The following is a 27,947-nucleotide window of genomic DNA, read 5'->3' as shown; positions in this document are numbered from 1 at the left end:
ACTTTATTCCCTGGAGTGTAGAAGAATGAGGGGAGATTTGATAGAGGTATATAAAATTATGATGGGTATAGATAGAGTGAGTGCAAGCAGGCTTTTTCCACTGATGCAAGGGGAGAAAAAAACCAGAGGACATGGGTTAAGGGTGAAGGGGGAAAAGTTTAAAGGGAACATTAGTGGGGGCTTCTTCACACAGAGAGTGGTGGGAGTATGGAATGAGCTGCCAGACGAGGTGGTAAAAGCGGGTTCTTTTTTAACATTTGAGAATAAATTGGACAGATACATGGATGGGAGGTGTATGGAGGGATATGGTCCGTGTGCAGGTCAGTGGGACTAGGCAGAAAATGGTTCGGCACAGCCAAGAAGGGCCAAAGGGCCTGTTTCTGTGCTGTAGTTTCTATGTTTCTATGGTTCTAACATGCACAAGACAGTGCACCCTAACACCTTCACCATTGTTTTGGGGGATTTTAACCAGGCCAGTCTGAAAAAATCAACAGATCACTTGCAATACCAGAGGAAACAACACACTCGACCGCTGTTACGCCACCATCAAGAATGCCTACTGTGCTATTGCACGGCCTCACTTCGGGAAGTCTGATCACCTAGCTGTACTTCTACTCCCTGAGAGTTGGCAGGGACTGAAGACTGCAGCACCAGTAGTGAGGACCAAGAAGGTATGGACAAGGGAAGCACAGGAGCGCCTACAGGACTGCTTTGAGTCGGTGGACTGGACTGTATTCAGGGATTCATCTTCGAACCTGAATGAACATGCTGCACTTGTTATCGGCTTCATTAAAACCTGTGTGGATGAGTGTGTGCCCACGAAGACTTACTATACAATCCCAAACCAAAAGCCATGGATGAATCAGGAGGTACGTCATCTGCTGGAGGCTAGATCTGTGACATTCAAGACTGGCCATCCAGGTCCGTGCCAGAAAACCAGGTATGATTTGCAGAGGGCTTTTTCAAGGACGAAGAGACAATTTCGAATGAGGTTGGAGGTGACATCGGATCTACGACAACACAGGACTGAAATAAACTCTAAATTTAGTTGGCTCCATCTTGAGTACTAGCCAACAAAGTACCCAGGACATCTTCAAGGCGCGGTGTCTCAGAAAGACAGTGTCTATTATTAAGGACCTCCAGCACCCAGGGCATGCCCTTTTCTCACTGTTACCATCAGGTAGGAAATTCAGAAGCCTGAAGGCACACACTTAGCAATTTAAGTACAGCTTCTTCCCTTCTGCCATCCAATTCCTAAATGGACATTGAATCCCAGAACACTACCTCACTTCTTTTTTAATATATTTCTTATTGTGCAAAAAACAATTTTGCATGGTTTTTAATCTATTCAATATATGTTTATTTATTTATTATTATATTTTATTATCATTTTTCTTCTAAATTATGTATTGCACTGAATTGCTGCTGCTAAGTTAACAAATTTCACTACACATGCCAGTGATAATAAACCTGATTCTGATTCTAAACATCTGTAGGACACGAAAAGACTAGCCTTTCACCACAAAAGAAATTTAAGATTGGAGATTGATAACATGGCATTTAAATAAATTATACGGTTGGTAGGTCCATATTAATTAAGAAATTCTAATGCCAAGGATATAATCAAACAGACTGCGTTCAATTTCTGAAGTAACATTCTAGACATCCTGGATATATTAACGAGCACTTTCACTCTGTGATAAAACATTTCTGGATTATACAAAAATGGGTCAGATGGTTGTGTTTCCCTTACTATTTTGTGACTTGGCAACATATTAAAGTCAAATTATCGGATTAGGAAATACATAATGCAGAAAGACTTAATATAAGGAGCAGAGTAAATAACAAGAATATTTTAGATGAAGGGATATCACTATGAGAAAATAGCTGGAACTATGCGCAATAGAAATAGCAATTAGGTGATGAGAAAGAATGACAAGGACAATTAAAGGAAATGAAACAATTTCATGGTAATTTACTCCTTGAACTATGGCACATGTAAATGCTTATCTGTAAATTATGAATGAAAATGTTGTGAAGATATTTTTAGAAAGGATTCGGATGGATTTACTTTATTTCCACCATTGCTCTTTCGATTATGCAAATGTTCCATGCAAAGCTAACCAGGATTTACTGTAGTTGTACGGAGCAATTGTTTTCCGTATTTCTAATGTCATGTGTGACTAACAATTTCCATCTGCAAATTAGGGATGCAACTTGCAATTTACTGACAGGCAACAACGTCACATTGATAAGATAACAAAATACAAAATGAAGAGCGAAGGATCATGTATCAAAAATCAAGAAAGGCTAGTGGAACAGTCATCCTTAAGGAACCGCTGAAGATATATAGCAGAAAAGAGTCAGGGAGACGAGCAGTGAGTAAAATCTATCAAAGGAGAAGAAAATAAATATATTGTTATAAGGACATTATCACCTTGCAAATATTATTTATCGTTGTTATCTCTTTACTAGATAACAAATGTTATTCCAAAAGGAATTCTTCAACTTAATGATATAATCAGATTACAAAAATTGCAGAGAACTAATTTATTATCTGTCTTGAAATTATATAAGTAATTTTGCCCTGGGGTTTGAGTTTACAAAGCTGCTTCTATCATACCTGCTTCTATCAAAGGGACTCAAAGGAAAACACATTTTATGGTCTAAGGATATCTCAAAGCCGGGGAGGTATTTCTGAAATGCATGCACTGTTATAATGCAAGCTTTGTATAGAACCAATTCTAGCCAACAACATTGCGTTAATGGTCAAACAATGTTAGAGTTGTTAGTTGTGAGAAAAATATTGGCAATATCAGAGATAACACACCTAATCCTTCACAGAATAGGGTCCTTACATTCATCTGGAAGTCATTGAGAAGAATAGCACAGAAACAAGCTCCTTCAGCCCAACTAGTCCATGCCGAAACCATCTAAACAGCCTACTCCCATCGACTTGCACTCAGGCTATAACCTTCCATACCCCTACCATCCATGTAACTAACCAAACTTCTCTTAAATGTTGAAAGAAAGCTCACGTGCACCACTTGTGCTGGCATCTCACTCAATACTCTCACGACCCTCTGAGTGAAGATGTTTCCCCTCATGTTCCCCTTAAACTTTTCACCTTTCACCCTTAACCCATGAACACTGGTTATAGCCCCACCCAACCTCGGTGTAAAAGACCTGCTTACATATACCCTATCTATACCCTTGATAATTTTACTGTATATACCTCTATCAAACCTCCTCTCAATTCTTCTACATTCTATGGAATAAAGTCCTAACGTATTAAATCTTTCTTTATAACTCAAGTCCTCCTTGTAAATCTTCTCTGTACTCTTGCAACCTTATTTACATCTTTCCTGGAGGTAGGTGACCAAAACTGCTCACAGTTCTCCAATGTCTTATATAACTTCAACATAACATCTCAACTTCTGTACTCAATACATTGATTTATGAAGACCAATGTTAATAAAGCTTTCTTTCCAACCCAATCTACTTTCTTTATGCCACTTTCAATGAATTATGTACCTGTATTCCCAGATCTCTTTGTTCTACCACACTGCTTAGTGAGAGAGGTGACCACACCTCACCAATAAATGGCAGTAAGAATTGTCTACTTGATGTACTAAAAGTTCTGATGAAAGTTTGTTGATATGAGATTTTAATTAGACAGAAACTCTATGGAGTAATACAAATCTAAGGCACATTCAAACTACGTTGGCCTCTGAATTTCTTTCCTGTCTAACCTGCTGAATATATTCCAGTTTCTATTTTCATAAGTGTTGGTGCGTGGCCAAGTGGTTAAGGCATTCGTCTAGTGATTTGAAGGTCACTAGTTCGAGCATTGACTGAGGCAGCGTGTGTGTCTTTGAGCAAGGCACTTAACCACACATTGCTCTGCAACGACACTGGTGCCAAGCTGTATGGGTCCTAGTGCCCTTCCCTTGGACAACACCGGTGTCGTGGAGAGGGGAGACTTGCAGCATGGGCAACTGCTGGTCTTCCATACAACCTTGCCCAGGCCTGCACCCTAGAAACCTTCCAAGGTGCAAATCCATGGTCTCATGAGACTAACGGATGCCTATTTTCATAATGTTATATATCTTTGTTTAATTGACAAGATGGGGGAACTCAAAGTGACTTCAGAATTGAGATGTAATTATTTACATACCAATCCATTTAATATTAAAGAACACATCTTGGCTTTTGCTGGTTAGGGCCCAAACTATTAATCCTGTTATTCCCTCAAGTTCCAAATGGCCTGTAGTTCTGTTGCATCAATTCTCAGGTGAAAGATGGAATGGAAAGCCCAACTATTGAGCACAAGGCAAGATACTTTGCTTCAGAAAAGTCAGAAACTTTAATTTCATAGTTCAAAGTAAATTTATTATCAAGGTAAGTATATATACTCAAGGTATACTATACTACATTGAGATTAATTTTCTTGCAAGCATTGACGTGAGAAATATAAAATACAATGGATTTATGAAAAACAATACGTAAAGAACGATTGAAAAACATCCAATATGCCTTCACCTTCAGCCCAAAGTCTGTGCTAAATCTTTGTAGAAACTCATCAGAAATGCTTTGCCTAAACCACTTTCAGCAAGTCAACACCAACCAAGAATGCCTGGGATTAATCATTTTAATAGATTACAGTGGATCAGTTGCTTTAAAGGGTGATACAGATTTCTATATGCACTTGCTGGAAAAGAAGAAAACAAACACAAGCCAAACAAGTACACACATTAAAATATTAACAGTAATTCAAAGCAGCTTGCTATGAATTAACCAAAAGCAATGCTATTTTCAACTTGAAGTATAAAACCACTATTGTACTGAAATAGCTTAAATTTACTGAAGCCATCTTGAGCTCTCATGATACATATCATAACTATATTTAGATTTTATAGATAATTATAAGGTTTATAGGGTATTTAGAGAGGAACTTTTTCTTTTGGTGAGGTAGACATAAACAAAGCACATCTTGAAATCAGAGCCAAGCTTTTCAGGGCTAATGACAGGAACCAATACTTCACATAGTGCCAAGAGCTTCCTTCAGAAAACTGGTGATTCATTGAAAATATTGAAATTAAACATGATGGTTGGGCAAAAATATTAGAGAAAATTTAAACCCAGATAGGTAAGGAGTTACGGTATGTATTGGTTTCAATGTAACCTTATAAATTTATACAGCACAGCATAAGGACCTCAGGCCTAACCAGTCCATGCTGACCAAGGTACCTCATCCACACTAGTCCCATCTACCAGTAATTGGCCCATAACCTTCTACTCCTCCTAATCCATGTACCTGTCCAACTGTTCTCTTTAGCAGATATTACTATACCTGCCTCATCTACTACCACTGGCAGCTCATTCTACATAGATACTTTTCAGTTTAATGACTTCTTTCCATAGAAAGGCGATCTAAACTGAACACAATACTCCAAGTGGAACCTCATCAGCATGCTGAACAACCATAGCGTGACCTTCCAACTTATATCCTCAGTGCCCTGACTTATGAAGGTCAATGTGCCAAAAGTCTTCTTCACTGCCCTGTCTACAAGTGACTCCAGTTTCAGTGAACCATATACTTATACTTCTCTGTCCTTTTCTTCTACACCACTCCCCAGGGTCCTGACGCTCGCAGTAACTTTCCAAATTACATACCTCACACTTAACTATATTCAAATCCATTTGCCTTTCCTCAGCCCATTTGTTTCACATTCTTTGTCAATGATTTACACAATGGAATTGATGGCTTGTGGCAAAGTTTTCCAATGATACGAAGATAGATGGAGGGGTGGGTAGGTAGTGCTGAGGAAGCAATACAATTGCAGCAGGACTTGGACGCATTGGAAGAATGGGCAAAAAAGTGGCAGTTGGAATACAGTGTTGGAAATGTATCATATTGCATTTTGGTAAAAGGAACAATAGTGCAGACTATTATCTAAACTGGGAGAAGGTTCAAAAATCTGAGGTACAGAGGGACTTAGGAGTCCTCATGCAAGACTCCCAGAAAGTTAATTTACAGGTTAAGTCTGTGGTAAAGAAGGCAACTGCAATGTTGGCATTTATTTCAAGGGGAATAGAATATAAAGGCAAGGAGATAATGCTGAGCCTTTATAAGGCATTAGTCAGACCACAGTTAGAGTGTTTACAACATTTTGGGCACCATATCTCAGAAAGGATGTATTGTCATTGGAGAGTCCAGAGGAGGTTCACGAGGATGATTCCAGGAATGAGGGGGTTCCGGGAACATATGAGGAGCATTTGGCAGCTTTGGGTCTGTATTTACTGGAATTTAGAAGAATACGGGGGATCTCATTGAAACCTACCAAATGTTGAAAGGACTAGATGTGGATAGGATGTTTTTTATGGTGGGAGTATCCAGAACTAAAGGGCACAGCCTCAAAATTGAGGGGTGACCCTTTAGAACAGAGGTAAGGAGGAATTTTTTTAGCCAGCGAGTAGTAAATCTGAAGAATATTCTGCCACAGACTGCGGTGGAGGCAAAGTCCGTGGGTATACTTAAGGCAGATGTTGATCATTTCCTGATCAATCAGGGCATCAAAGGATATGGCAAGAAAGCAGGTGTATGGGGTTGAGTGGGAGCAGGGATCAGCCATGATGGAATGGCAGGGCAGACTCAGTGGGCTGAATGGCCTAATTCTCCTCCTATGTTTTATGGTCTTATGGTCATTTACTCAACTGATCAAGATCACCATGTAATTTTTGATACCCTTCCTCCCTATTTTAGAGTCAATTGCAAACTTACTAACCATATCTTGTAAATTCTTATCCAAATTGTTGATATAGATGACAAACTACAATGGGCCAGCACCATTAGTCACAGGCCTCCAGTCCAAGAAACAGCCTCCCACCATTACCCTCTGCTTTCTACCATCAAGCCAATGGTGTATCAATTAGCCAGCTCTCATTGGATTCCATGCAATCACACCTTCCAGAGCAGCCAACTATGTGGGACCTGATTAAAGACCTGACTGAAGTCGCATTTCTATCATCCTGCCCTCATCATCTTTCTTTGTCACTTCATCAAAATACTTAAATCAAGTTTATAACATATTATCTTCCATACACAAAGCTACAATGTTCAGTCGTAGGCTGAAGCAAAGGTGATGTCAAATTAGCATGTGGGAGGGAGATTGAAAATCTGGCTGAGTGGCACCACAACGAAAACCTCTTACTCAACGTCAGCAAGACCAAGGAGCTGATTATTGACATCAGGAGGAGGAAAGCGGAGGTCCGTGAGCCAGTTGTCATTGGGAGATCAGAGGAGGAGAGGGTCAGCAACATCAAATTCCTCAGTGTTATCGTTTCAGAGGACCTGTCCGGGGCCTAGCAATTACAAAGAAAGCACAGCATCGCTTCTACTTCCTTAGGAGTTTGCAAAGATTGTACATGGCATCTAAAACTTTGGCAGACTTCTATTGATGTACAGTGGAGAGTAGATTGACTTTGAATGGAAAATGCTACAAAAAATTGTGGATATGGCCCAGTCCATCATGAGTAAACCTCTCCCCACCATTAAGCGTATTTACACAGAGAGTTGTCACAAGAAAGCAGCATCTATCATCAGGCGCTCCAACCACCCAAGATATGCTCCCTTCTTGCTGCTGCCATCAGGAAGAAGGCACAGGAGGCTCAGGGCTCACTCCACTAGGTCCAGGAACAATTACTGCCCTTCAGCCATCAGGCTCTTGAATCAAAGGGGATAACTTCATTCAACTTCACTTGCCCTATCACTGAACTGTTCCCACAACCTACAGATTCACTTTCACGGACTCTTCATCTCATGGTTTTGATATTTGTTCCTTATTTATTATTAGTATAATATTTTTTTCTCAGCTCAGGCTGGTGAAACCTGAGATACAGGCATAATCAAGCACACTCATTTCTCAATTGCTAGGAACTTTCAGACTATCCTGGTGGTGTTTAGTTTTGTGGCTTTCTGAAGATTTGCATAATTATTGATGTGCAGACCTAATTGTTTAATGCTATTGTGCAGTGGCTTTGGGATGATACCAGTTGTAGATATTAATACCCTCTTCATGATCCATAGTCTTTCAATTTCCCTTCTGATTTGGCATCTTTCTGGTGCTTTTCACCTATTGATTTCTGTACGTTATGTGTGTCTGGAATGGTTATATTCATTGAGTAAGCTCTTCTTACTCATTTATCTTGTATTATTATATCCGGGCAGTTATTATCTATTTTCCTTTCTCTAATAATGGATCAGTCATAATATAATTTGTTGGACTCTGACGCAAAAACTGGATCAAATGTGTACTTATAGTAAGGTATGGCTTCTTTTATGAGTTTGTATTTTAATGCAAGATATTGGTAAGTGATGTTTGCCACTTGATTGTGGCCATGTGAGTAATCAGATTGTGCTAAACTGCTGCAGGATCCTATAATGTGTTGGATTGTTTCTGCTTTCTCTTGGCATTTTCTGCTTTATTATGTACGTTTGATATATTTTTGTGTTAACCACCTGGTCCTGTATGGCTACAAGTACCTCCTCTGTTTCTGGGAAGAGGTCTCCAACTCCGAGCCAGGCTCGAGGTTAATAATATAATAATAATAATATATTATTATTATTATTATGATTCCTTTTTTTCTTTCTCTTTTTGTTTGCACAGTCTGTTGTCTTTTGCATTGCTGACTTTGTTGAGTATGCCCATAAGAAAATTAATCTCAGAGATGTTCTGTATATGGTGGCATATGTGTACTTTGATAATAAAGTTACTTTGAATGTAATCAGCATTCCAGAAGGGCAGGATCTTGCTGATGTGATACAGTTATTCCACTATATTTTATTAAGCTACTGTTTAATGAAGCTGTTCAAAATGGTCAGTTGGTTAAGATATTCAGAAGTCAGTCTTGCATGCATGACTATTTAAGTGAACATCAGCTTTGTTTAAAATAAATGTAAAAGACAGAATTGTAGATGTTATATTTAAATATTTATACTCAATTATGCCCTGGTGACGCTCTTTGATTGAACCAGGGAGAGGAAATGATATACACTGAGTATTATGCCAGTTTGAGAATTTCACACTGGGAATTATGAAGGATTGTGATGAGAGGGAGGGGCACTGGGAGTGGTGAATAGCGTTCACCAAAAATCTGTGCACATGCATACGCAACATCACTCATTTCAAATTTTGCTTAATATCGCTCCAGCTGTTGTCCATTGAGACGTTTTGCCATGTTAAAGCCACAATATGAATGTACATTGTTTCATTGAGGCCTGGTAAGTAGCTGATATTCCCGTTTCAGCATAAGAAGAAGGTGAAATGTGGTCTTTCTATCCTAGAGACAGACCCAGCCATGTATATATGGAATGACCATGGCTCAATGCTGAATTAGAGAAGTTTGTCCATACTGTTAAATCAGATGAAACCAGAGCTAGATCAATATCCAGTAACTGTGAATAACGGCAACCCACAATGTTAAATAAGGATAGATAGCAGACCCCTTGCCTAATGGCATATAAAAGGTTGAGAACCCCTGCTCCAGAACATTATGAGATAATTAGAAAATATAACCTGCATAAAACATATTTCTTTCATTGTCTTGGTCTTTGACTTCAGGCAGAGCTCTTGGTTTGCTTTGACTTTAATTTAAGGCTGACAGGGTTCAAATCTTAATTGAGTAACCCTGAAACTATTGAAGATGCATTAAATTACCCCTTCAAAACCCCATCTACAATGCTGATGATTCTACTGTAAAATGTTAGTAGATTATGCAAATTGTACCATGAAATATGCCCCTTTAAAATTCTCATGTCAGAACATAACATAGTAGTCTAGCTATTCAATTTGTACCTGTTTTTCATGCACAGAGAAAAATATCCTGGTGTGTCCGATTGTGGCATCTGATGCATACCTATTGCTGGTCGTGTCATGTCCAATTCCACCTTCACTGAAACAATTTGAACATTGAAATCTAAATTATAAACATTAAGAAACAGTCATAGTAGAGCTCGGAAGTACAGTAGCACTCTACTGGAATCAGGGGACCAGGCAGGATAGCAGGCGAGAGGCAGAGGAATTTGATTACTTTGAGTCAGTGGACTGGGCCATGATCTAGAGATCTGAATGGACACACTATGTTGTAATGGACTTTATTAAACAACTGTAGATGAGAGTGTCCCCACTAAATCATTTAGCATCTTCCCTAATCAGAAGACCTGGATGAACCATGAGATCCGAAATATGCTATGGGCCAGAACTGAGAAGTTTAAGTCTGGAGACCAAGAAAGCTACCAAAAGGTGCAGGTATGATTTCTGGAGAGCCATCTCACAGGTGAAGTGGATATTCTGGACCAAACTTGAATCAACAAGGGATGCTTGACAGTGTGGCAGTGTTTGAATGCTATAGCCTCCTACAAAGTTAAATCAAGTGACATGGGAGACGGCAGGGCTTTGCTTCCAGATAAGCTGAATGTCTTCTATGCGCTCTTTGACCATCAGAACATGAAGAAAGCATCGCGAATCCCTACATCTCCTGATGATTCTTTGATCTCAGTATCTGAAGCTGATGTGCAGGCTGCCTTCAAGGGGGTGAATCCACAGAAGGCATCTGGACTGGACAGGGTACCTGGCCACATACTGAAGACCTGTGCATGAAAACTGGCTGGTGTGTTCACGGAGATCTTTAACCTCTCACTTCTGCAGTGTGTGGTACCCACCTGCTTCAAACAGGCTTCAATTTAACCGGTGCCCAAGAAGAGCGTAATGACCTGCCTCATGTGTACTTACCAATTGTACTCACATCCACAGTTTTGAGAGACTGATGATGAAGCATACCATCTCCAGCCTGAGAGGTGACTTGGGACATACTCCAGTTTGCCTTCTGGAGTACCAGGTCCACAGCAGATGCCATCTCATTGGCTCTTCACTCAATCCTGGAATATCTAGACAGCAAAGAAGCATACATCTGGATGCTCTTTATCAATTATAGCTCAGTATTCAATACCATCATCCCCTCAAAAACTAAGCAATAAGGTCTGAGACCTTGCCCTCAATACCTCCTTGTGTGATTGGATCCTGGATTTCCTCACATGTAGACCCCAGTCAGTGGATTGGCAGTAAAATCTCCTCCACAATCAACATCAGCACAGGTGCACCACAGGGTGTGTGCTTAGCCCCCTGCTCTACTCGCTTTACACCCATGACTGTATGGCTAAGCACAGCTCCAACACCACATTCAGGTTTGCTGATGACAGTACTGTTATGGCCCAAATCAAAGGTGGTGATGAGTCAGCATACAGGTCGGAGATTGAAAACTTGTCTGAGTGCAGTCATAACAGCAACCTTTCACTCAATATGAGCAAGACTAAGGAACTGATTGTAGACTTCAGGAGAGGGCAATCAGAGGTCTGTGAGCTAGTACTCGTCGGAGGATCAGAGATGAAGAGAGTTAGCAATTTTAAATTGCTATGTGTTACTATTTCAGAGGATTAGTCCTGGACCCAGCGCGTAAGTGCAATTGCAAAGAAAGCATGGCAGCACCTCTACTTCCTTGGGAGTCTGCGGAGATTCATCACGACATCTAAAACTCTGACAATTTTCTATAGGTATGTAGTGAAGGGTGTATTGATTGGCTGCATCATGGCCTGGTATGGAGAAACCAATGCCTTTGAACAGAAAACTCTACAAAAGGAAGTGGATTCAGTCAAGTACATTATGTGTAAAGCTCTCCCAACCATTGAGCATTTCTACCTGAAACACTGTGATAGGAAAGCAGCATCCATCATCAGAGATCCCCACAACCCAGGCCATGCTCTTTTCTCACTACTGCCGTTAGGTAGAAGGTACAAGAGCCTCAGGACTTGCACCACCAGGTTCAAGAACAGTTACTACCCCTCAACCATCAGGCTCTTGGACAAAAGGGGATAACTACACACACTTGCCCATCCATTGAGATGTTCCCACAACCAATGATCTCTCTTTAAGGACACTTTATCTTGTTATCTTGTGTTCTTGTTATTTATTGCTATTTATTTATGTTTACATTTGCACAGTTGGTTGATATTTCATTGATCCTGTTATAGTTACTACTCTATAGATTTGCTGAGTATGCCTGCAGGAAAATGAATCTCAGAGTTGTCTATGGTGACATCTATGTACTTTGATAAGAAAATGTATTTGAACTTTGATAAGAAATGCCTACATGGCAGCTCAGATGTTTTTTTCAAAATCCGTTGTAAGTGTTGCAACTAACAGGGTGTGTTTTCCATGCTATTTTGCTGCTTAAATACTGGCTGGTGTGTTCACTGAGATCTTTAACCTCTCACTTCCGCAGTGTGTGGTACTACAGACTTTAATTTAATTGGATATCATGGTGGCACTACTAGCATCTTTTCATTACTGGAGCCTACCATACTGCTTTGCCACACAGTCATAGGTGTAAAATGAACAGAGCAGGGGCTAAGCACATAGCCCTATGGTGCACCTGTGCTGATGGAGATCATGCAGATTTTGTTGCCAATCCAAGCTGACTGGGGTCTCTGGAAATTATGCTCTCTCAGCTTGGGTTGGAGACCTCAGGCAGAAAGCAAAGACATGTGAATTGGGAAACAGCTGTAGAATCTTCGGAGCTGCCACATCCTATCTGGACCTTTCTAATGAAGAATGTATTCACAGGCTCGGCTCTTCCAAGGCTGTCATCTCTGAGTTATGTACCATTCTCTTGGAAGATCTTTGGCCAGGTTTTCATATTTGGACTTCTGTCTCCATGAAGGGGAAGGCTATATTGTCTCTCAGTTTCTTTGCTTTAGGACTGTTCCCACAGCCACAGAATAACTCTGCAACATCTCCCAATTTTCTGCTCACCCTGGCATCAAAGTGATTGCTCAGGCATGGCCATCACAAGAGAATAATTTCACCTACTTTTATCTCATTGAGAACCAGAGGCATGTCAGACACTTGGATTTTCAGGCATTGCTGGCACCTCACTCATGCAAGCAGCCAATTACTTCCAGCAACACACGTAAAAGTTGCTGGTGGACGCAGCAGGTCAGGCAGCTTCTATAGGAAGAGGTACAGTCGACGTTTTGGTCCGAGACCCTTCGTCAGGACTAACTGAAAGAAGAGCTAGTAAGAGATTTGAAAGTGGGAGGGGGAGGGGAGATCCAAAATGATAGGAGAAGACAGGAGGGGGAGGGATGGAGCCAAGAGCTGGAATAGCAAGTCTGAGTCAAAATATGGTCAAAAAGTTGAAGAGCCAAAGAAAGTATAGATGGGGAGCAGTGAGAGATGTTTTCACTTGTTACATACTTCATGGATATCTTGTGACTGTCTTATGAGGATGATGTAATGGTCTTACGGAGGTCACGATGTAATTTTCCCACCGATGTGAGGTCACGTGATGACCAGGTATATAAGTGTACACCCCCGGTGACGCATTTAGTTTTCCAGTTAGAACGTCAGCCAGATACTCCGCTACGCTGTGTATTTGCCTTATTACGCAGTTTTGATTTAAAATGGAGTTTTACGTTCTATTGTAAGGTACAAAAGTGTTGGGCCGGCAGCTTAACCAATCGCTGTCAGGTTTGTTGATGTACCTTTTCAGTAATATTGGAGAATGAAGACGGGAACCTGAAGGAGTCGTTCAGCAGTTTTGGAGAGAATCGACCATTATTGAATTCGTTCAAGAAAGAGTGATCTGCATGAGATAGCCTTTGCTAAAAGCGGCAGAAAAGGCTGTGCAGTATCTAGTATCCAGAGGGAAAGGTCAGTGCCTTTAAACCGTTTTATTTCCGTCATCGTGAATCCTGCGGACAAGGCAAGATCCGGCTGAGATTGACAGTGATGTCATGTCTTTGAGGAATTCTTTACTTCAGGAAAGTCTCTCCTAATTGACTGTATAAATCTCTTGGACTTTTGAATTTACCATTCTAAGAACTGTACTTGAATTTACCACTTTAAGAACTGTTTTCGCATTTATTGCTTTAAGAACTAGTACTGAGTGGCGGTTTGTTAAATGGCTGCATAGCAGTCTACTTCCGGTTAAAGTTTTTCGTTTGTTTATCATTTTCCTAATTTTGAGCTGTGTTTAATAAACGTTTATGTGTTTATAGAACCTGACTCAATTTTATATTCATTGTTGCCGGTCACTTGACAGACTGAATTCCGGTCGAAGAGAGATTTAAACTTCTTCAGTGTAGGCATCACCAGAAGAGGCTTCACAGTAGTGAATTTAAAAACGTAAACTCTTCCACTCCCTTACTGAGGATCCACAGGAAGAATAGTTAATGGCCAATGTCATGTTTCCAGGAAACATATCTGGCTTCTGTCAATGCAATCATGAGCCAGTAGTTACCCAACCTATCATAAAAGGGATCATGTCTGAGGAGTCCAGATGGGGTTTCATAACTCTTCATGTACTGATTATGGGTCCACCTTTGCTGATTCCAACACACTAATAAATGAATCGCTGGTCCAATTACTGAAATAGCTCCCCACTGTCTGCAGCCACTCCTGATACTTTCTATGTAGTGCCTACCATGCTCTTCCTGTGGTGGCCTTGGCAGATATCCTAACTACCCAGAACACTGGACCTCCCTCTTGGCCTATGTAGTACTTCATTGATAAGAGTATCCAAGTCTCTTTCAGAAAAGATTTGGGCTCTCTACCAATCTGTGAAAGCCTTTCTCCTTCATAGCACCCAAGCCGTGTGTTGCTGTTGTGTGGCTACTATAGGGAATACCCTGCTCAAGTTGGTGCAGTGCAAATTGTTGAGAATTGTGATGAATAGGACTTGGACCCATTGGAAACTACAGAAAACTCAGTTTTCTTCATTTTGTTGCCAGTCCAAACATTCTTTTGGCCAATATATATATATTTTTCTGGGAGTTCCAACTGGACTTCAGCAAAAAATATATGAGTTTAGTGTGCAAAGAATTTCAATCACTCTGCAGATATGTTTGTAATTTACCAACAAAAATGGTTTATATTTTTCAGAAATATGATATCCAGCCAATAATGCTGTAGCCAAACATTTAATGTTAAAGCTTTACAGTAAAAATAATCCAACTCCATTATTTCATTTGCGTTGGATACATACATGTTTCTGGATTTCTGAGGTCACAGACCAAGAAGGTTTCAGTTTAACCTGCATCTTGGTGGATTTATTTTGATAATGGAATGATAACTAGATTTGGTTGCAATTTTGTGTTGATCATGTTTGTGTGACAGAGCCATAGATGGAAGATGTCCTTTTTTCAAACTTGTTCTCACTGTGGGGATCAGAATGAGTGAATGTTGAGGACAGAATTTTTGGCGGTTGTTTATGTGTGTGAGTGAATGTGTGTGACAGTGTGCATGACAGTGTGCATGTGATAGTTCTGTAAAGCCAAGACTTTTCTATTAATCAGCAACTGTCACCTCAGGCTGTCACCTCTGCAGTGTAGCGTTACCACAAGTGAGTTGAAACAGCACTTTTTTATGAAAGTATTGAAGGCATCAGCATTTTTTTTTAAGATACAGTGCAAAATAGGCCCTTCTGGCTCTTCAAGCCACAGTTAATCCTACCCTAAGTAAGGGATAATTTATGATGACCAATTAACCTACCATCCAGTACGTCTTTGGACTGTGGGAGGAAACCGGAGCCTCCAAGGAAACTCACATGGTCACGGGGAGAAAGAACAAATTTTTTACAGGCAGCAGTGGGGATTGAACTCAGGCAGTCTGTACTATAAAGCATTGCGCTCACCACTACACTACCATGTCACAGTTGCGTGACCTTTCGCAGTAGATGCTTCAAAGTATTACTGAAAAGAAAATTGAAAAGTGCATTTGTTGCCAACACAAATGTAAAATTCTACAGCTACTGGAAATCTGAAAACAAAAATGCTGGGAATACTCAGCAGGCCAGGCAATATCTGTGGAGATAGGCACAGTTGATGTTTCAGACTGATGGCTTTTTTATTAGGACTGGAAAAATGAGAAAACTAGTCTATGCTGCAGAGTGGGGAATGGGTGAAGAGAATGGTCCAGATGCTGAAAAGAATTATCAATTTCATTCCCTCACCCACAGTGAAATTTTGGACCCCTGGTTGGTAGGAAGAAATACAAGGTCAGGTGTTGAACTTCCTGTAATTCTATAGAAAGGTGCCATTGGATGAGAGTGGGTCCTGCTGGAGATAAATAAGAGAGCAAAATCAGTAAGAAGGGGTAGGAGGAGAAGGTGCTTTTGGTTATAGCATTACCTGGAGGTGTAAGAAATTGAAGAAGGTGATTTGTTAGATTTGCTGGTGGAGCAGAAGGTAAAACTTGCTTTGGTTTGAAGGATCTTCCTTTGTCCTCAGCTGAGAACTCTCTTTCTTTAAGCCCAGAAAGGCCGTTAGGCATATCCATTCCATATCTTAACTATATGTCTTATGTTTCCAGTTGCCACACTTGGTTTTCACACACTCTCAAAACCACAATCCTGTTTTCTGAGGTGGCCTCATCTTGGCACAAGAGGAGGCCATGGATTGACACGTCGGAACGGGAATGGGAATCGGAATATAGTTTTCTTATGCGATACACACAAAATAAAGGAAGAACTCAGCAGGACAGGCAGCATCTATGGAGCAGAATAAATGGTTGATATTTTGGTCTGAGACTCTTCAGCAGGACTCCTGTTTATGTATAGTTGCCTTGTGCTCACTTTCCTCTCTGTCAGCCTCTGCATTCAAAGAAGCATTCTCTGCCCTTTTCTTGACGCCACCAAGATAATGTCACCACCAAGCACATGACTCCCTCCCAGCCTTTACAATATTTTGTAAAGAATACTTCCTCTGGAGCTTTGTGATTTACTTTCCATAGTCACCACTTCTATGTGCGAGACTGAACCAGCACAATCAGGCCCAGAATTTACGCCCGTCTTTCTACAAATGCTGCCTGGCCTGCTGTTCCAACAAGTTCATTTATTTGCTAGTGATGTTATTTAGTACAACTCCAACAATTCAATTAGGAATTTCACGAATCCCCTGAACTATCCAAACATATATGAATATTTTTTTCTGACCATATTGCTAAATATTGCGACACTACAAGTTTATCCCAGGACTAACACAAGGAAACCTATGCCAATTAGAGTTAGTTTGATTGTGGAATTACTCTGCCAGGATCTATAGTATTATCCAGCTGTATCTGTGGCCCTGCAGAGGCTCCAGGGCACTTCTGTTCATTGTTGACATTGCTGTTCGCTGCTTTTCCGGTGTCATCTGGTAGTAATGATGAAATAACACAGTTGATCACATTCTCTGCTTGCTCTTGATGATTATTCCTAGTAAACGTTGTTGTTGGCTTTCTTCTTGAACTGTCAATTCTGTAAAATATTCAAGAATTTGGAAAAAATCTAGTTTGGCATGATTCACTATTTATCATCTAAATTACACTAGCATTACACCGAACACACAGATGCAGGGCGTTCAACTGATCTTTACAGAATTTATGCCCCACATAAGTTTCCACCCATTCCTCCTCCTTCAACACATTTTGCGCTCCCTTCTATTCATATCGGTTATTGCGTATCCAATGTGCATTAATGCTGTTTACTGCAGATGCTATATGGCAGTGAACTCCCCGTTTTACAGGAGATAGCCCTGAGCACTGGATCACATGAGCTCAGTGAACTCATAAAAATAAGACAGCCTGGTACACAAACAAGCTTGAATTTCCTTCTGATTATCAGTTCACTCAAATTTGCGCCCAGGAATTGAGATATCCCTGCTAGGATGTACGACCACAATGGACTGGACACTGCATAGGCTAAAAGGAGTCTGTAAGGAATTTGTATGTGCTCCCTGTGGAATGCGTGGGTTTTCTCTGGGTACTTCGGTTTCCTCTCACAGTCCAAAGATGCACAGGATAGTAAGTTAATTGATCATTGCAAATTGTCTCGTGATTAGGCTCGGGTTAAATTGGCGGGGGGGGGGGTTTACTGGGTGGCTTGGCTCAAAGAGCTGAAAGTGTCTATTCTGCACTGTTTCTCTAAATAAATAAATATCCGGTTCGCTCCCACATTCCAAAGGCATACGGTTAAGGTCAGGTGGGTTGTGGGCATCTATGTTGGCGCCAGAAGTATGGCAACACTTGTGCTGCCTCCAGCACAATCCTCGCTGCTTTGGTTCAAAGTCTACAAATGTACATTTTGATGTTTTGGTGTACATGTGACAAATAAAGATAATCTTTATCTTTAGTAAAATCACAGCCAGTGATTAACATCCAGGGACAAACCCAAATGAATTTGGTTCTCCTCCTTTGTCTAAAATCTCTTCCTGACCTGGTCTGGTCTGTAAAGTCTGCATTCCGGTTCACGGTCCGGTCCGTGGCTCCAGACTCCAGGTCTTCCGGCTGTCCCTTGTTTTTGTTGGGCTTAATCATAGGCACCTGATGCTGGTCTTGGTGCTGGGAATGTAAGTGGCCCTGGGATCAAGTGTGGGTGCTGGTTTGTCTTGTCAGTATCACCTTGGAGCAACCCACTGGTGGAAGGCTACAGCAGCCAATCGTGATCTCTAGGCCTATTTGGAGGACCACTGCTTCATGGAGCCTTGTTGTCTCTAGTCGGAGCAGTCATCGTGGTATGGATTCGGCTGTTTCCGGGGCCAGCTGATTGGCCATCTGCCATGCTGAGCTAGATATGAATTTGGTTGTTTCCATAGCCAGCCAAGGTTGCTGGCCGCCCTGAGACTTGGAGCCACCCGGGATTGAGCTCCCTTCCTGTCCTTGCCTCCATGGGGTAAGTCAGGCCATCTTTGCCATTACCCTGAGGCAGGACTGTTCTCTTTCCCCTCCCCCCATCTGAATCCCTGACAGTTTCCTCAGTGGTTTACCTCAGCAGTCATCTCGGTCCTGCGTCCTAGGAAGGGTCCCGCCCCTGTGCTCTAAGGAGTACCTCGTCCTGCCCAGGAAAGCCTCGAAGATCCCAAGTCATGTCCAGTCCTGTAGCCACGTCAGGTCCTCGCCTAGTTCCGGGGTCCGAGCCCCAGTCAAGATCCAGGTTCTGGGTCCTTGTCCAGTCTCTGGCTTGGAGTCCAAACCCAGGTTCCTAATTCCCAGTTCCTTGTCCTGGTCCTGCTTTCCTAGCCAAAGTCCCAGCCCAAGTCTGTGTTCCTGTCCCAGCTCCTAGTCTATGTCCAGTCCCATCCCTAACTCTAGTCCAGTCCAGTTCCCAGTACTTCAGTGTCTGTGTCTTGCATTTGGGTCCGCCATCAACGCCCACCTTATGACACTTCCAGCTCCTTCCAAGCAGATTCTTGGGCATAGCCATGTATCTATGTAATTGACTGGCGACCCACAGCTATGTATTGTATATGCTTAACCCTGGAATTTTCTACCTCCTTCAGCCCCTTTAAATTGCTCCTTAAAGTCAACCTTTTGATTAATCCTATTAGATCACAAGACCATATGACACAGGAGAAGAACTGGGCCATTCAGCCCATGAAGTCTGCTCTACTATTCCATTGTGGCTGATTTATTATCCCTCTTAATCCCATTCTCCTGCCTTCTCCTCGTAACCCTTGATGCCTTTACTATTCAAGAACCTATTAACTTCCGCTGTAAACATACCCAATGACTTGGCCTCCACAGCTGTCTATTGGAATGAATTGCATAGATTCACCACCCTCTGTCTAAAGAAATTCTTCCTCAACTTTGTTCTAAAGGGGCATTCCTCTATTCTGAGGTTGTGCTCTCTGGCCCTCGACTCCCCCCCACCATAGGTCATGGGATTTTTCTGGCTAACACAAGAATGAGAGTCATCAGAAATGCACGTTTTCCAGTTAACAAGATGTAATCATTAGTGAATAATCTTGATGAAGTCCCAACCTTTTAATTTGAGATAAAAATGATTTTGCTGAAGGTATGTTTGCTAATTTACTGATGATACACATAGGGGCAAGAAATTGGTTGCAGATGTTGTTCCCTTATTCGAGAAAGGGAATAGAGATAGCCCAGGAAATTATAGATCAGTGAGTCTTACTTCAGTGGTTGGTAAGTTGTTGGAGAAGATCCTGAGAGGCAGGATTTATGAACATTTGAAGAGCCATAATATGATTAGGAATAGTCAGCATGGCTTTGTGAAAGGCAGGTCGTGCCTGATGAGCCTGATTGAATTATTTTGAGGATGTGACTAAACACATTGATGAAGGTAGAGCAGTAGATGTAGTGCAGTGGTCCCCAGGTACTGGGCCATGAGGAAATGATATGAGTCAGCTGCACCTTTCCTCATTCCCTGTCATGCGCTGTTGAACTTGAATATAGGGTTGCCAACTGTCCCGTATTTCCCTGGACGTCCTGTATAGTGGGCTAAATTGGTCTGTCCCATATTTCCCCCACTAAAGTAAAGCATTCCAATGAAACCTTTTGTGCTGAAATGGCACGAAGCGAAGAAGCAATTACCAATAATTTATATGGGAAAAATTTTTGAGTGTTGCCAGACCCAAAAAATAACCTAACAAATCATACCAAATAACACAAAAACCAAAAATAAATAACACTAACATATAGTAAAAGCAGGAATGATATGATAAGTACACAGCCTATATAAAATAGAAATAATATATGTACAGTATAGTTGGGAAGATGAAGGCAAAACCGATTAGTGGGGAAAAAATTCAGCACGTACGCGCATGCGCGCATCACATGCACATGTCACGCATGCGCGCAGAGGTGCCTGCGCAAGGCTTCATGGTCATGGTAGTCTTTCCTGGGGTAAAGTGTCCCGGGATTTGACTGCCACTTTTGTTCCTTATTTGGAAGTGAGAAAGTTGGCAACTCTAACTGTGAAAGACATGTTGAGGTGAGTTTAACCTTATTTGAACACCCACCCGGTCGGCCGGTCCGCAAGAATATTGTCAATATTAAACCGGTCCGTGGTGCGAAAAAGGTTGGGGACCCCTGATGTAGTGTATATGGATTTCAGCAAGGCATTTGATAAGGTACCCCGTGCAAGGCTTATTGAGAAAGTAAGGTGGCATGTAATCCAAGGGGATATTGCTTTGTGGATTCAGAACTGGCTTGCCCACAGAAGGCAAAGAGTGGTTGTAGACAGATCATATTCTGCATGGAGGTCGGTCACCAATGGTGTGCCTCAGGGATCGTTCTGGGATCCCTTCTCTTCGTGATTTTTATAAATGACCTGGATGAGGAAGTGGAGGGATGGGTTAGTAAATTTCCTGAAGACACAAAGGTTGGAGGTGTTGTGGATAGTGTGGAGGGCTGTCAGAGGTTACAGTGGGACATTGATAGGATGCAAAACTGGGCTAAGAAGTGGCAGATGGAGTTCAACTCAGGTAAGTGTGAGGTGGTTAATTTTGGTAGGTCAAATGTGATGGCAGAATATAGTTTTAATGGTAAGACTCTTGGCAGTGTGGAGGATCAGAAGGATCTTGGGGTCCAAGCCCATAGGACACTCAAAGCTGCTGCGCAGGTTGACTCGGTGGTTAAGAAGGCATACGGTGCACTGGCCTTCATCAATCGTGGGATTGAGTTTAGGAGCTGAGAGGTAATGTTGCAGTGATATAGACCCTGGTCAGACCCCACTTGGAGTACTGTGCTCAGTTCTGGTCGCCTCACTATAGGAAGGACGTGGAAACCATAGAAAGGGTGCAGAGGAGATTTACAAGGATGTTACCTGGATTGGGGAGCATGTCTGATGAGAATAGGTTGAGTGAACGCGGCCATTTTTCCTTGGAGCGACGGAGGATGAGAGCTGACCTGATAGAGGTGTATAAGATGATGAGAGGCATTGATCGTGTGGATAGTCAGAGGCTTTTTCCTGGGGCTGAAATGGCTAGTGCGAGAGGGCAGAGGTTTAAGGTGCTTGGAAGTAGGTACAGAGGAGATGTCAGGGGTAAGTTTTTTTTTAAGCAGAGAGTAGTGAGTGCGTGGAATGGGCTGCCAACAACAGTGGTAGAGGTCAATAGGATAGGGTCTTTTAAGAGTCTTCTGGATAGGTACATGGAGCTCAGAAAAATAGAGGGCTATGGGTAACCCGAGGTAATTTCTAAGGTAAGGACATGTTCACCACAGCTTTATAGGCCGAAGGGCCTGTATTGTGCTGTAGGTTTTCTACTGGGGAAGAAGGCCAATCAGATTGTTTTTTATTACAGGGGTTACACCCAAGGATGCAGATAAATGTTCTATTTACTCTGCTGGTTCCCCAAGTCAGCACAGAGGAGGCTACAAAGGAATGTAGCTAGTTTAGTAAGTAAGGAAAGATCTGCCGAAATGAGTTAAATGTGGGAAGATGTAAAATTGTCCACTTTGGCAGGAAAATAAGGAAACATAGCTATCAAACTGGTGAGAGATTGCAGAGTTCTGAGATACTGAGTAATCTCCAGGCACATGATTCACAAAATACTTGTTTGCAGGTACACATTATCATAATTTGTTTCTAGTGGAACTAAATACAACAAAAGCAGAGAAATAATGCATCTGTCACATCAGGCACTGGTGAGGCCACATCTAAAGTACTGTGTGTAATATTGGTCTCCTTATTTAAGGAAGGGTATTAAAATTTTGGAAACAGTTTACTAAATTAATACCTGCAATGGGCAGATTGTCCTGCCAGGAAAGATTGAACAAGCTATACTTGTTCATACTGGAGTACAGACAAAATTAAATCATATGCATCTTAACAGTAGATATGGTGAAGATCTTTCCTTTTAGAACATAGATCATAGAAATCTACAGCACGTTACAGGCCCTTCGGCCCACAATATTGTGCTAACCATGTAACTTACTCTAGAAATTGCCTAGAATTTCCTTACCACACAGCCCTCTATTTTCCTAAGTTCCATGTACCTATCTAAGACTCTCTTAAAAGACCCCATTGTACCTGCCTCTACCACTGTCACTGTGCATTCTATGTACCACCACTCTATGTGTGAAATCTTACCTCTGTCATCCCCCTTGTACCTACTTCCAAGCACCTTTTCAGCCCTGGGAAAAAGCCTCTGGCTGTCCATACGATCAATGCCTCTCATCATCTTATACACCTCTATCAGGTCACCTCTCATCCTCCATTGCTCCAAGGAGAGAAGGTCATTTCACTCAACCTATACTCAGAAGGTATGCTCTCCAATACAGGCAACATCTTTGTAAATCTCCTCTGCACTCTCTCTATAGTATCCACCTCCTTCCTGCAGTGAGGTGACCACAACTGAACACAGTACTCCATGGGGTTTAACTAAGGGCTTATATAGCCTTAACATTACCTCACGGTTCTTGAACTCAATCCCACAGTTGATGAAAGCCATCACACCATACACCTTCTTAACAGCACTGTCAAACTGTGCAGGGGCTTTGAGTGTGCCATGGACACAGACTCCAAGATCTTGCTAATCCTCCACACTGCCAAGAGTCTTACCATCAATATTATATTCTGTCTCAAATTTGACCCACTGAAATTAACTACTTCACATTTATCTGGGTTGAACTCTATCTGCCACCTCTTAACCCAGTTCTGCACCCTATTAATGCCAAGCTGTAACCTTTGACAACCCTCCAGACTATCCACAACACACCCAATCTTTGTGTTATCAGCAAACTTACTAACCCGCCCTTCTACTACCCCATCCAAGTCATTTATAAAAATCACAAAGAGGATGGATCCCAGAACAGATCCCTGCGGAACACCACTGGTCACCGTCCTCCATGCAGTACATGAACCATCTACGACCACCCTTTGCCTTCAGTGGGCAAGCCAGTTCTGGATCCAGAAAGCAAGATCTCCTTGGATCCCATGCCTCATTACTTTCTGAATGAGCCTGGCATGGGGAACCTTATCAAATGCCTTACTGAAATCCATATACTCTACCTTTATCAATGTGTTTTGTTACATCCTCAAAGAATTCAATCAGGTTCGTAAGGCACAAGCTGCCCTTGACAAAGCCATGCTGACTATCCCTAATCGGATTATGTCTCTCCAAATGTTCATAAATCCTGCCTCTCACCTGTTTCTATTGGGGGTCTATAAAAAAACACCCAGTTGAGTTATTGCCCCCTTCCTGTTTCTGACCTCCGTCCCTCAATGACTCAGTAGACAATCCCTCTGTGACTTCCTCCTTTTCTGCAGCCGTGATACTATCCCTGATTAGCAGTGTCACTCCCCCACCTCTTTTGCACTGGCAATTAAATGACTAAAATAAATAGAGAGGTCTCCATTCAACAGAGGATAGTCACTGTTAGAACTGAATAATATGGTACTATTATTGCCAAATTTGATTTGCTCCATACAGAAGCACCAGCTATTTTGCAGACAATTTAAACCTGTGGGGACTCAAGCATCTTCCTCTGAAGTATCCAACTCTGTTCAAAGGAACAAGACATATCATTATGCTTGCCTGGCACGAAGTGCAGACTCTGAGGGGACAGAAGCTCCAGTGCCCCATTTTACAACCATCTCTAATTAGCTGTAAAATGGGGAAAATGTCCTCAGGTTTCCTAGTACAACAAAATTCTATTCGAGCTACTTTTTGAAGATGTTACACACCGAGAGCAAAATTAGCTCAAGTTGTGGTAAAAATAAAACTCACTGGACTGCATAAAATGTATTTACACTGATGTATTGCCTTCTGCTAGTGACTTACTAACACACAAAGCATCTTATTGAATGGCAATTCCTACCACTGTCTGGAAGGAGTTTCTAAGTTCTCCCCATGACAATGTAAGTTTCCTCCGGGTGCTCTGGTTTCCTCCCATATTTCAAAGATGTACGAGTCAGTAGGTTACTTTGTTACATGGGTGTAATTGGGCGGTGTGGGCTCGTTAGGTCAGAAGAGCACATTACCGTGCTGTATCTCTAACTAAAAATAAAAATAAATAAAATGAAGTGTACCTCAGAGTGCAGCAAAACAACAGTAATAAAAAAGTAAACCAGCTGATTCCAACTTCAGTAATCAAATATGTCAGTGTGACCAGTACTTATGAATGCTACTGGTCATCTTTGATAGTCATAATTAGGATATATATAAAAAAGAGATTGTTAAAATGTTAGAAATCTGTTTTATTACATTTTAAAAATAAATTAAAATCATTAAAACTCAGTTGAATATATAATGGATCTCTGTTTTGTTTCTGGGAGCTGATGTTCCCCCATTCAATAGCATGCAGACTGTGTTGATTGTACCAGGTTTAATCGGGCACATACTCAGCAGGCATGGTTCGAGCCTAAGGGCTGGAAGGCTTGTGGGAGATTATGTTACCCCATTGGACTCTGCAAGGAGCTTATCAGGACAACCAAGGCAAGCAGGGGCTAAGCGAAAGAGGTCAACTTGATTTTAGCCAACAGCTGTGCTGGGAACCAGAACGTCCACAGAGTTGCTGGGATATGTGCTGGACTTACCACTGACATCAGGTCATAAGAGCTGCCACATTAAACACATTAAGATGTCTGCTCAGCTGGATGCTGAATGATGTACTGCACTATTCAAGGGATAGAGATGACCCATCATCACCCAGCCAACAGATCATAATGTTACATATCTTTGACTTTTTTATATATATAATGCACTCATGATGCAGCAGAAACTATAATTCACTTTTGTAAGGTTGTCATGCAGTTTGAGGGAAATTTAACAGCCCATTTATACTCACCAATGAACCTCAGCAGCAACAAGGGAACATCCTTAACACAGATCATAAGACTATACGGTATAGGAGCAGAGTTAGGCCATTCAGCCCATCAAGTCTGCTACACTATTATATCATTGCTGACTTTATCTCAATCCCATTCTCCTGCCTTCTCCCCATTACTATTAAGATCTATCAAATTGTCTTTAGTATGAAGACTGACTGGTGGCGCAGTGAGATCAGCACCGGACTCTGGAGCGAAGGTTCCCGAGTTCGAATCCAGTCTATCCGCGCTGGGTTGAGTGTCGAGCTAGCCTCGTAAAAAATACAAGTGTCGAGTCAGGAATGCTCATAACGTGACCCGGTTAATCCTGACACCACGTGCCAAACAAGAATGGCTGAATGTCTGGTACGACATGCTTAAGAAAAAAGTATGAAGAAATACTAAAGGGGTCTGTATTCATCGTAAAGTGAAATTGTCCAAAAGGTGTTATTAGGTTATAGGTACTAAGAGCTCATATGAAAGCAATTTTAATTTATCTGTAAGTAATTATCAAGTAATGGAATGACGGATTAAATGAAATGGATGAAATGATCTTCCTCATTCATGATTTTTTGTTAAATAAGATTTTATTTTTTGTTTCATCTTACTCAATGTGCATTTTAAATTTGTCATTACTTGGATGCATTGCAGCTTAATGTCAAAATATAATTTTGTCATGACTTTGATTCAGCAGATGGTTGAAGGTACTGGATGTTCTAACTTTTTATAAATATGAAGTAATCATAGTGTCATACAGCTGCCAGCCATACACAAGGTAGAAGAAATGTGTTGGAAAAACACCATTCAGGACAGACCAGTCTAGTTCATCTATTCCTTCCACTACCAATGCACAGAGGTGTGTGGTATCTACAACTGGGTTACTTTTCCGAGCTACTCTGTCTCTTTGCTGGCTATCATGCTATAGGGGTGCTATGAGGTTAATAGCTTTTATATGATGCTGAATTTAACCCTTATTAACAATAGTAAATTATTTATAAAAATAAAATGTATTAAATATTTATAAAACATATAACTAGGAGCATTTGTGAATAATTAAAATCATTAAACTAAAACAAAATACTAACACATAATTCAGATTTGGAGACCCTGGCTCCTAACATGAAGCACCTTACTGAGAGAAGTGGGATTTTACCCTTGTACCCGATTAGATCTGATGCAGAATACAATCAAATGAAAAACCTCAACAAGATTACCTACAAAAAAACTATAGATACCCATAATCAAAGCACAATAGAGATCAGTGCAAACTGTAAAGATACAACTCTGCTAGTCCAGTGGGTGAATGTTCGTGTCTGCTAGTCCTGTGGGTGAAGGTTAATGTCTGGTGGTCTGGTGGGTGAAAATTTATGTCTGGTGGTCCGGTGGGTGAAGGTTTACCTCTGCTAGTTATTTATTGCAGTTATCACTGTCAGCCTGCTTACAAATCATTGTATTAAAAGTGGCCGTCATCATTTGAAGACAGAATTTGCAAACCCTGCTGTAAGCAATGCCCTGGGAGTTCTCCAGTTATAGATTGCTAAAACTCGATTTCTATATTGCCTAGCCACCCTCCAGTGTGGTTGAATTGAATTGGTGACAGTAAGGTCTCAGATGAAGTCTTAATGCTGAGTGTTGTACCATGGAGTAGTTCATGGAGTAGTGCAGGAGCAATGAAAATATGGCCTGAAATTATGCTCTGTAATATCTGGAGAAATTCTTGCAGGACTGTCTAAGTTTATCAGTAATGAGCTATAATAAACATTATTTATGGACATTTTGTGCCAATGTTTAAGGGCAGCAAGTCTAGATATGAATGCAAAGTCTTCCAGAAAGTTGAATCTGCATCATTGATTACTGTTGTTGTTAAGTGAGTAATCTCAATCCCAAAAGACTAGAATAATTTTAGTAACAAAATTAATTTACTAATATTTCACTTCACTCCTGTTCTTGTGCTGATATCTGTACTGAAGTTCCTGGTGGAATTACTGACTGTTTTAATTAATTTATTGATATGGGATAGCTTGGCATTAATAATCTTATTCTATTTAACACCACTGAAAATGGACAGCAAATGATATGCTTTCATAATATGTGGGTTGACTGACAACGTTCTAGAAATGTGTAGATGTAAGTATAAATCAAATGCATGTTGACAAGTAGGATGAATCAATAATCACTGGTACTAAAATTGATGGACAAGAGGTGAGTATATAAAAAAGCCCAATAAATCCACTTACTGTGCTGGTGTAGGGCCAGAGCGTGACATCAACATAAGTATTATGAAGAGAAATATCATAAACACA

Source organism: Mobula birostris, chromosome 6, assembly GCF_030028105.1.
Source record: "Mobula birostris isolate sMobBir1 chromosome 6, sMobBir1.hap1, whole genome shotgun sequence".
NCBI classification, from domain to species: Eukaryota; Metazoa; Chordata; class Chondrichthyes; order Myliobatiformes; family Myliobatidae; genus Mobula; species Mobula birostris.
The sequence above is the reverse complement of the archived record's forward strand: the minus strand, read 5'-3'. Positions refer to the sequence as shown.